Here is an 11651-nt window from a genome sequence, read left to right as displayed (position 1 = left end):
TCTTTGTAGAGGCTATCAGTGCCTACAACTTCTGTATAAAACATTTTTCGCCAGCGTCAATAATTAATTGGATATTTCCTTCTATACTTTTTAGCACGTATCTATTTATTATTAGCATTGATCTTCCGACGTCTGATTTCTTTTTAATTATAGGAAATGCGTTTTTCTAAAGTACATAGACTCTTGGGATTGACTGTGTAGCCAATACATCCTTAATGTGAAAAACTCTATCTCTGAGAAACAAGATATTTATTTCATTCGTAATTGCTTCGTTCCATGATAATGATCGTTCAGAAAAATCTCTGCTCACGCTTCACTGAATTCTTTCCCTGCAAATTACGATTTCCTCACAGATTCACGATATTTCTTCTCCTCCTACAGCTTGTATTATTACATTTATTTTGTAGGATATCCATTTGTTCTGAATATTTAGTTCTGACTCGAAGTCGTCGAAGTGCGCATCGATCGGCGGGAAAAGTTGTACCGCACCGCGAAGAACGCTCGTTATAGCCGTGCCATTAGAAGACGGAGCGGGATCACGAGGCCAGCCAGAGCTTTCAGTTCCAATTAGGCTTGTATTCAGCCAGGAGTTCCAATCGGCGCGGTTGCGCCTTCCGGAAAACGCGGCGGGAAACACAGGAACAGGGAAGCCGGGAGACGGAAAAGGCAGCAATGCAAAACGATACCCAACGGCACTCAACTTTGTCTAGCGACGCGGTAAAAGCTGTAGGAAACCCTTTCGGCGCGCGGAGTTCAAGATAAGCCACGTATTCTCATCCCTCTGTCCTTTTTCCACCCTTTATTTTCTTCTCCTCGGTTAGTTCGAGCGTACTGCGTTTCGTCTTTCGTCTTTTTTCGCACGTTTTACGTTTCTCCTCCAAGGAAATAAGAGCCGTAGGGATGAAAACGGCACGCCGGGCTCTACGAGAAAAGAGAGGAGCACGAACTTGTGTACAAGAAGAATCTTCTTCCCTTCTCTCTTTTCCCGAGACAATCGGGAAGGTGTAAGAAGAGCGAATGGGGTACTAAATGTAGCGAAGAGAAATGCCGGAAGCAGTCTCGCGTTCGCTTTGTGTGAACGGTGGCGTTGCGAGCCTTCGCGACGACTAGGAGCTGTCGACCCTTTAATTCCCGAAAGTGTACGCTGACCCGCGGAAATTTCAAGCGCAAAACCATGCCCCGGCGACTCTTCGATGTAAATGTTTTCTAACGGCGCGCCGCCGTGACGATGCTTTTTAAAAGGGGCTTTCAGATATCTGATGTCGGGATCCGGGCTGTTTGTGCATTAACAAAAAAGAGAAAAATACAAAGTGCACGTTTATTTCTTCCCTCGCTTTGAAAAAGCAGCGCGACGGAGAGCTAAAGCTCCTCACGGCGCGGACTAGATCGCGATCCCATATCGCGAATTAGATTTAAATCTCGTTTGATCCGGTATGATATTTCACGCTCGGAACATTTATAGTGATTTGCCCTGCAGTCTTCGAGTTCTGTCCTTTTTTAAACCCTGAGACAAAGAATACGGCGATACTTTTTGTCATAGTTTGTTCTTCCTCTCTTCAAGCTGATTGGATTAATGACAGCGCTAAGAACCGAATTGGATTGAAACGAACTGGCAAGGGAGTTTAAACGAGACGAAACTAATGGGTTTATAAACGCTTTCTGAAAGGTAGTCAGACAGGAGAGCGAGAGTTTAAGTAAAATATGATTATTCGTCCTGATACGTATCCGATCGATTCAACGGATTTGATTCTCGTCCCACTTGGCGCAAGCTGCTACAAGAGTTGCATCGTAATCAGATAATCGCTCAACCGTTCAAGACGTTTTTATCCCTTGTTTTCCGTTCGACTGTATCCCTACCTAAAGGACAGTCTTTAGCTTCGTAGAATATCGATCCCAAATAAAACCCACCACTGATTAGATCGATCCAATGTCTAATGTGTCTATACTATACTTATTCTATGTAAGGAAGTAAACACAAATGAAATATTGAAATCGTATATCTAGTTTTATAAACTCCATGATTCCAAAGTAGGGAGTATAAGAAATGGCCTAATATTTAGAGAAACGTTCTTTAAAGAAAGAGTCCGGAAGGAAGATCTCTTCTGTCAAAGCAAACGGAGAAGTGTCAGATGTTTCGAGGGACGTGTGACCTGAATCGGTAGCCTAATTGTGCCCGAATACTCGCAGGCCAGGTTTGAATTCCGAGGTTAAAGTATATTCGGCGAACGGAATCTGAGGCATTAAACTGATCGAGTTTCGAGTTTGTCACTTGTCTACGCGAATCCGACCGATTCCGAAATTATTTGTAGAGAATACCTGTGCCAGAGCCGAGCCCCATTCATCGGATCAACCACTCACGTCCTCGCCTCGCCTAGAACAAAGAACGCCGTTTCTGTTAATTAGTACACCGTCCGCGGGAGTAATTAAGGGAATGCAGCCGAAAGGCGATAGGAGTAAGCGTGTCGCGGCCGAGGCCCGCCGCATCGCGCATATCCAATTTCGAAGTCGGCATTATCTTTCGCGAGTTCTTTTATCCCGTAGCGTTCGTCCAGCAACGGAATTAAACCGACTGACACGATAAATGCCGCGCGTTTTCTGTATCGCGTTCCCGTTCTGCCCCCCTCTTCGGTCCTCGCTGAGAGCGAAAGACGACGTAACGATAAACACGGAAGGGACCCCGTCTTTTAGCGGAATGTACTTCATTAACACAAAGTGCTCTTTCGGATACAAGAAAAGTCCAATGAAACTTTCTGTTCGCAGGAATGAAATTCTCTATTAATTTTGTTAGCCGATGCAATTTGTGGCCTATCTAAATGCGCATGAAACGTTCTAATTTCGTCAAGAAATTGGAGGTACCACGTTAACCGTAGACACATCTCACAGCTTGCTCGACTTAGTCGAACGCTTCGGGAAACTGGCAACGGTACGTCGAACGAACTTTACGAAAAGCAGTTTATATCCTCGGATCACGAACCAGCGAACTCGACGGCTACATATTTCACTCTGTTAGGTTGTTCATGATACAAACCATTGGGTTCCTTAAGATAAATTCCAGCACATGAATTTTATTGACCATCTCTCAATGAATACAATTTTTCCTAAAAGAAACGAGAAAAATGTTAAGCACTAAATGTTTCGTTGCCTGAGTTGAAAAAAAAGAAAAAGAAAGTTTTAATGGAAACCAGGATGGAATCCAAATGCGTGGTGACAAGCTTGACTCGAATTTAATAGGGACGCTAAATGAAAATGAGTGAAAATAGCGCTGCAACAGGAAGCTTCAACGCCTGGTAATTTCGAGCCGAACGATTTCGAGGAGGGCCGGACCGGTGTACAACCGCACCGGTGTTCTCGGATGGTGTGCAGCTGTTAAACTCGCGAACACCAACGCGACGTCCTCCCTCTCTTTACCTCTTCCCCGGGTTTCGTTGAACGACTTTCCTAAATACCTTTACGAGGTCCAACAAATCGGCTGTTACATTTCCGCAGCATCCGCGAGATTAGCAGAATAGACTCGAATCGAACAGATGCGAATCAATTTATTTGTTTTCAATGTGGGCAATGCACAATAATTTTTTTTATCCTTCTCTATCTTTCCTCTTAGATTTCTATGTTTCACGTCGAGGATTTATTATAACTTCAGTTAACAGAGATAGTTACCTTTGTGGTTTATTTCGTTAGGGAAGTTCTTCCGTAGAATACCTTTAGAGCAAGGTTCTGCGGAGGAAATTGGCCGACTGTATCCAAGGGAAGTTTCACGTCTCGGTAAACATTCGTGCCGGTTAATAAAACGCACTGTCGAGGCGGCGCGTGTACCGAGTGTTATTGAAGGGTGTTAAGTTCTGTTAGCCCTTTGTACACGGACAGACAAAAGGAGAGATCCTGCGTTTTAGCAATATTATTCTGTGCGAATCGAATACGAGATCGAGGAACGTAAAATCCACGGGAAACTGTATTTGATACTCCGATGGAGCACGAGGAAATAAAAGGAATTGTTTCAATATTATTTTGATGGACAGTTTGCGGCTGGGATGTTCCTCCGTTTATTAATCTTTTCGCAAAATCAGTAGTCGTTTTTTATATATCTTCTGATTGCCACACACTTTGAAATGTGAAATCCGATTTCACAGTATCGATCAAATGGAATTCACTTCCATACAAGATTGACTCCCTCCAGGCTTGTATTTTAGAAGCAAATTCGTCGAATCTTCGTTAATTTCCATAGTTCGAATATTATTTTACGTATTCCCCATTTTCTATCTTTTTAAATATACATTAAAGATTTTTAAAGACGCACTTCCTGCTATGCATTTCTCTAAGTAATTAAACACACCAGAGCTCACATCCAAAAGCTATTAGGATTTTATTTAATATAATAATTTTGTATAAAAATAATAGCGAGCTTGGAATATCTCTTCTTATTCGCATGCGGATAAAATGCTGCTGTTTAGAGGCGAAACCGAGAACAACAATACACGCTTTCGATTCTAAAAACCGCAATCATCGTTCCAGATAATCTTACACGACGAGTTTAATTACCACAGAGACAGAACAATCCCCAGCCGAGGTGAATACGCGACACGTGGATTCAACGAGCTCTGTTACTCGCTTGAGGAAACAGCTTCGAGTATTACTGCTTGCGAATTACTCGAAGAGAAACGAGACAAAGCCAAATGAAACATCTTAAACCCCCGTAACTCTCCAATAAACGAAAGGTGACAAACAATCGTAAAAGGCAACGAGATGAAACAGGACAATATGTTCCGTTCAATGTTTAATTTCTGTACAATAAAATACACCTTCATCTCCGTTGTCACGTTTAATTCTCAACTCGGCATACATGGTTTTCGTATAAATCATTATTGGACTCTCGATGTACGCGTAGCATCGAAAGAAAGTCGACATTTCAATATTGCCTATCGTGCGGGATGCGTTTCGACGAGAGAACATCAAGCGAACGACATGCATTTTCCTCGAAATGACTGATTTAGGCAATACTCTATTTCGTGTTGTTCCAACTCAATACGATATGCATAATTTGCCGAGGGGCAACGTCTATCACGAATTTGATTCGATTGAAATCATCAATATTCCCACTAACTGGATTCGTATACTAGAATTCACAGTAACGAAATGAGAAACCGTACGAGATACAATGATAAAAATTTGTGCCAGTTGCTTGACGAAGTTTGACACGGAAAATTGCGTTTTAGCTGATGGAGCCGGAAGGAGTTACTCGTCCGTTTCTTCGAGTATCAATAGACGCGCCGCACCGCGGGATATTTCATCTCGAACAACCGCCACAAATTAGTTGCCTCCCAGAGGACACGAAATGAGCGATTGCAAGAGGAGGAAAGTTCGCGGCGGGAGGTCCCGTACAAGGATTATTATTGACAGCACGCCTTCGCAACACGTCACCCGGTTAACGTGTTTGCAAGTAACTTCGATATTAAATTCTATTTTCGTAAAACCGCGATAGTGGTTAAATTAAGATGTACGCCCCGGCGATAAAAGAGACATATATTCATGAGAGGGCTGGCAAACTTTTCCCACTTGGCTTGATTAATAACCAAGATCTGGAGAGTCGCAGCGAGAGAGATAGATAGCACTTACAGAAGAGTGTACAAATTATTTTCCTAAGCAGTTAGGATGATTCAAGAACGGATTGACTGGCTACATTTTAAACATTCCTTTCGGTTTTATCGATTCCGATTATAAGTAAGAACGTACCTACTTGCATTGGTGCATACATTTTATTATAACCCATAATATTTTGTTCGTTAAACATTGTATACTAAACTTTGTCATATTAAAATAAAATGCCTTTTGTTCTTCTAATATCTGATCGACGTAATAAAATCTCGTCCGATTTATAACACAATTTCGATTAAAATCGCACGGTCAGCACTGATTAAACTGCGATTCCCTATCGTTTCATTATCCCCGATCGAAGGTCGACGAGGAGCTTGGAATGCGCGCTCATTTGCGAGACATTCCACAGATACCTTTCATTACTTTTACGATCAAAGAATTTTCCATTCGACTTGCTGGCAGTACGACGACATCCTGAAATGCATATCGAGATTTTCGGTAAACGAGCTTCGATGTTCCGCTCCTTCGAGTCTGCTCGTCGTTTGTACGACGCTCGTGGGACCTCCTGCCGTCGAAACGCGCCCATAAATATACGCACCCACACGCGCGTGCATCGTGCTTCCACGCGAGCAGCCAGGTGCATGAAAATTTAAAGCAAGAGGAGACGGATTTTCATTTCCTACCTGGTCTACCAAACGATGAATATGAAAAAACTTTGACGTCCTCTCACGCTTGTAAACTTTGAGACAGTTTAATAAAAAGTAGAGCCAGATGGAAGTTGATGAAGTACCCTTGAAATAAAATGAATCGCGCGTTTGTAGACATCCCATCTCTTCCAAACAAGTAGCAAACGATTAAAAGAATTTTATATTTGAATTTAAAGTATGTATGTAGCAGAGTTTCCTCAGGAATTCGAAGTGTATTATTACAGAATCGTAGTGTATATAGGGCAAAGTTCATAGCAAAGTTGTTTGCCCGACGGAAACAAGCCTGCACGTGCGTCGATGTGACCAGAAGGATATGGTTGAGGAAAGACCTCAGGAAAGTCTTCGCGTGTCACAGGCGTGCTACGTGCCTAACAAACGGTTGACGCGTGCGACCGGAAACGGACGCGTGCTTCGTGCGCGAAAGCGGCGGAACGAGGCAAACTGACGAATATACCCGCATGAACCGAGTTTATAAAATAAAATATTAAACTCGAAATCCAAACTGAGTATGGGTAGAAAAATGGGTATGCGGGACCAAATCTTTCATGTTATGAATACTACACACACACAAACACACACACACACACACACACACACGCGCATACATGTTTGGTAAATAAGAATAGTTATATAAATTGATTGTTCATATAGTAGTTGTTCACCCCGAAAAGGTGAAGCGAGTAAATTATCCGTGATTGATTTCAATGATACGACGATTTGTATGTCTCTCACGAATTTATTGGAGCTTTTAAGAAATGATCGCAATACGCACAAACAGTACACCCTGTCGTTCGGATTTCGGAAAACGAAGTGAAGCACGATCGGCTCGCGATGCCGATTTTATACGCAAAAACGCTGCCACCGCCGCACCAATCAGATGGGCTGCTGGCAAAAACGATGCCACAGCCGCACCAATGCAATCGCTTTACAATTAACAAACGCGTCTAGATCGCGCCAACTCGATCGCTCTACAATTAACAAGCGCGGCTAAGTAGCGCCAACTCGATCGCTCTACCATAAACGAACGAAAGCGCAAACCGTGGCCACCTGTGCTCGCTTCTCCCCAAAAGCTCCTCGGAGCGGAGAATTCGCGAACAGGTACTAAGCCCGAAACCGGCACCCCCGCGGACCTGGTCCGTTCGCTCTAATCAGTGCTGTCCGCAGCCACCAATCTCCAGTCATGCCTCGAACTCGAGCCCGAATCACTTTCCTCCAAGGAAAGATAATGATTCGGCTCCATACTTGGACTGGTCGAGCCCTAGTCGACGCTCCATGTCCGTTCTGTCCTGGTCGAGCCCTAGTCGACGCTTCATCATCTTATCAGCTACATTCAATCTTACAATAGTTTATCGTTTGCAAATGCCGCGTTCGTTGTTCTCGTATTCACCCAGGCAAGCCTGTGGCGCAGGAAAAACTCAACGCATTTTTCTCACGCTGAGAAAACCATACGCCAAGAACAACGATTCCAAAATTACGGGAAACTACTTAAAGTTAATATATACATACGCGACGCGTCGCCATTGACTAGTTTCTTAGAAAGTACGAATCGCGACCTAATTGATGTTTCCCATGCTAATCTGGCCGAGCCGCGAGCGCGACAGGCGAGCCACTACCCTAGAGTGACCACCCTTCCCAGGTGACGCGCTCAGCGGCAACAACGCCCGAGCCTAGGAACACGATTAGTCCCTATCTCCACGAAGGGCCCCTCGCTTTTAACGGTCGTATTCGACCGAGGAGAGGTAACAACGGAACCAGAGCGACCGCTCCTTGCGCGGTCGCCCCGTGTCCGCCAGCCAACCCAGCGACCTATCGCTGGGGTCGAGCGCCCACCTGCCGAAGTCTGCCGTCTCCGACTCGTGCCTTACAAAAGCGTCAGGAACAGTAGAATCAATAAATGTGGCGTTACTTTGGATGAAAATTCTTATCGACCCTCCGGTTTTGGAATAACGAACGCAAATATGCAGGCAAAATATGATAGAAACGAGCAATGCGAAAACCTTAAGTCCTGAAAAATCCAGCGAGCCGTTTGTCTACCACCCACCAGTGACAGTTCCATTTTTTCAAAGATCAGTGGACAGTATTTCCAACGAGATCGCTCACAGTCGTGTGAATTCCGAGGGTTTCATCGAGTACGAAGTCATCGATCGTTAAACGCACAGAGTTCGACCCTATCTGTTCGCAACCGAAACGCGTGATCGATCGAAAGAGTAATTGCGGCTGTACGGTTGGACGGATTCCAGAGCAACAAGTTCCATTGCGTTCCGCGACGACGTTGTAAAAAAGCAAAAGTAAAAACGTGTACGAAATGTCCGGTAATTATGATGTGGCACGTATTCGACAGCGGGAACGCGGATTTCGCGTAGGGAAATTCTAAACGTCCGTCGCCTGTCGGATTAAATATATCCTGCCCCGAATTGTGTGAACGTTATCCGAAATTCTATGCGCTGAGCCGTGCTCGTGAGTGACCGAGCAATAACCGGGCGAACGTTCCGTTGCAGCGAATTAAGGGGGAATTTTATAGACAACTTTTTAATAAAACCTCCGGGTCGAATGATCGCGAGGTAATCAAGATTCAGAGCCACTTTACGTGAACCGCGAACTGATTTAATCATAATCCAATTCTAATTTCCACTTGCAGAATCGATATCGCAGTCGGCGCGCCGGCACGACCGTTTATCTCTGATTATTATTAGATAAGTGTGATACGCGTTGCATATGCTTCAAAGCAACCATTACCGGGGAACGTTTTGCCTGCTCCAAGATGTCAATAATGATACCTATCTGTAACGGTGGAAGCGGATAAATTTCTACTATTTAATTAGGGCATTCCATTTCCAGTCCAGAATCTGCTCTCCCAAGACGTTTCACGTTAATGCATCATCCGGCTTTAATTATATCAGATTGATGCATATTAAATGTCCTTTGTAGTTTGAATTCTCTAGATGAGAATCGTCGATCTTACTTCATCTAATTATATGCTTTTACGAATAAAATGAAAAATGAAATAGTTTGTAATGCACGTCAACAAGATTTATAACAAAGACAATGTAACATTATTAACCGGGACGTTAATTAAGCACTGACGAAAATCACTGAATGATTCTTAAGTTTTAATGCGATTATTAACAGATGTAGGGTAATGAAGTTATTTAATTATTTAGGAAAAGTACAGACAGACTTATCAACTGTATGCAAGATAAGAAGAGAAGTGGAAACTTCATACGTACTACTTTAATATCTCCTGTAGCGCAATTGTGATTACTCTTGTGGTACCGGTGCAGTCGAGGCTAGTCGCGCGAATATTGAAATACTAATCATACCGAGGTTTTAATTTAGAGATTATTACCCCCATAATTTAGGAAGACTATTGCTACTCGCCCGCGGCAGTTGAACGTCGATGAGAGTGACCCCCCTGCAATTTCGTCGGGTGCACGGCACCACGCGTGACTTGAATTAAAGAAGGATGACGAATATGTGCCGAGACTGTGTACAACGCCCTCGCGAGTGACTTCTGGAGCAAAATGAGCACAAGGACAATAATAGTTTCCCATTTTTCGTTCCCAATCGATTTGCTCGACTATTCGCGCCTGTTCGGATATTACGATTCGTTCGCTTGGCTTTAACCGGCCCTCGTAAGCTCTTTAATCGTCGATTTCCTTCCCGGGAAACTTGTGACGACGGAATTTCATGAAAATTGGGAAAGTTCCCGATACATTCGGCAGAACTCTTCAACTATACCTCACGTCGTTCAAAACCACCTATTCTCATAACTTTTGTATATGACATTTTGAAACATTCTCAAATTGCTTATGAATTACAAATTTTTTTCAATTTGGAGAAATATTCTGTGGAAGAATATCTCCGGAAGGAAAAGAGCCGTGCTTGAGGATTCCCATCTCGTTCAAGGGAGGAGAGGGTTGGACAGGTAAGGAGGACAGTTAAAGAGAACGAAAAGAAGAAAGAAGGGCTGTAATAGAGGGCTATGAACGGGCTGGAGGGAATCAATGAGGATGGCGTCACTCTGGGGCGTCGACGTTTAGCTACGCGCCGCGACGCCGTGAGATTCCTGCGCGCCTACTCAAATGTTCGACAGAATGGAGAGGCGAAGACAAACAGGAATTGGGAATTTCGTGCGATTAATTTATTGCCTCTCATTTTCCCTGTCACTTGGTTTAATTCCAATATTCATTTGTTTCTGAATTTCCTCAACGAAAATCATCTATCACGTTTCGTTTAATTTTCTATCAATCAAATTTGCAATTAGTATACGTTAACAAGAGTTATAAAAAATAATATTACCATTTTGTTAGAAAATATTGCAATAGAATTAATTAATTCAACGATATAAATAATTAAAACACTGATTTTATAAAATAAGTTTATGAAATGCAATATTATTAGAAAAGGTAAAAAGAACGAATTAAATAGACTAAATTTTTGCAGAGAGAGGGAGAGAGAGAGAGAGAGAGAATAGTGATGTAAATATCAGTGACAATAAATAGTTTAGTAGTAAATGGATTATATTTTCTCTCGCGCTCCGTAGAGAGCGAACTGTAGTAAACTTTACAATATCGTAGCAAACAAAGGACCAGGTGGAACACGAGACGTTGCCTAGGTTGTTGAAATTCCTAACTTCGCGCGAACCGAAGTTTCAGTTCAAATACATAAGGTTCTACGTTGAGCACCTACATATGTATAAGCGAGATGGTTCTACCGCTACCATTTTATGCGACAATTTACTGCGGGGTAATCTTTGGAATTTGAAGCAATAAACATGTTTCCACAAAAAGTGAAACGTGAGCTACGTTAGCAGTAAATACATGATCAAATCGTATAAATAACATTATAGTTAATTGTTTGTTTCAAGGACTGTGATGCAAAGTCAACAGCAATCGAACGGAGCTGTGGTTCCTTGAACTTGCAAATCTGCGATTCTATTAAAGTATGGATTCAGGGTAGAAACTCGCAGCAAGAAGTACGCTCGCGAGGAAGCGAAGACAATCGAATTAAATCGACGCGGTCGCGGTTGCTCTTAAGGGATGCCGCCCTCTCTAATTGCATCCCTCCACTTGAGATGGTATTTAATACGTTTCACGGAAAGTTTCGACGTCGACCCTCGAAAGGCATACACATGCCTCGCGACCCGACGAGACACCCTTAATTACCTGCGCGATTTAATCATCGGGAATCGTTCAATCTTCCATTGTTTACGACTGTCAACGCGGCAAAGAACGACCCGAGCCTGAGTGGCCTTCATCATCTCATGAAAGGCTGTTTTGCTATATTGATAATACGCGCTGGCCGCAATATTATCACGAAAAACGAGGAAGATGAAATACGTATAATCTTTTATAT

At 43.1% G+C, this 11651-nt stretch overlaps 1 protein-coding gene across 5 annotated transcripts in view; it reads right to left on the bottom strand.

Moving 5' to 3' along the window:
- Trpgamma (Transient receptor potential cation channel gamma) overlaps positions 1-11651 on the bottom strand; it is a 68945-nt gene that overhangs the window by 49225 nt on the left and 8069 nt on the right. For 4 of the 5 annotated variants that reach the window (XM_018028509.2, XM_018028511.2, XM_026815508.1 and 1 more), the window contains exon 2: positions 2317-2371. The exons of the other annotated variant lie outside the window; for it this stretch is intronic. The gene's annotated coding sequence lies outside the window, so the exon portion shown is untranslated. The remainder of the gene's footprint in view (positions 1-2316; positions 2372-11651) is intronic. 5 annotated transcript variants of the gene reach the window in all.

Source organism: Ceratina calcarata, unplaced genomic scaffold (genome assembly GCF_001652005.2).
Source record: "Ceratina calcarata isolate Rehan_Ccalc_2016 unplaced genomic scaffold, ASM165200v1 scaffold46, whole genome shotgun sequence".
NCBI classification, from domain to species: Eukaryota; Metazoa; Arthropoda; class Insecta; order Hymenoptera; family Apidae; genus Ceratina; species Ceratina calcarata.
The sequence above is the reverse complement of the archived record's forward strand: the minus strand, read 5'-3'. Positions and strand labels throughout refer to the sequence as shown.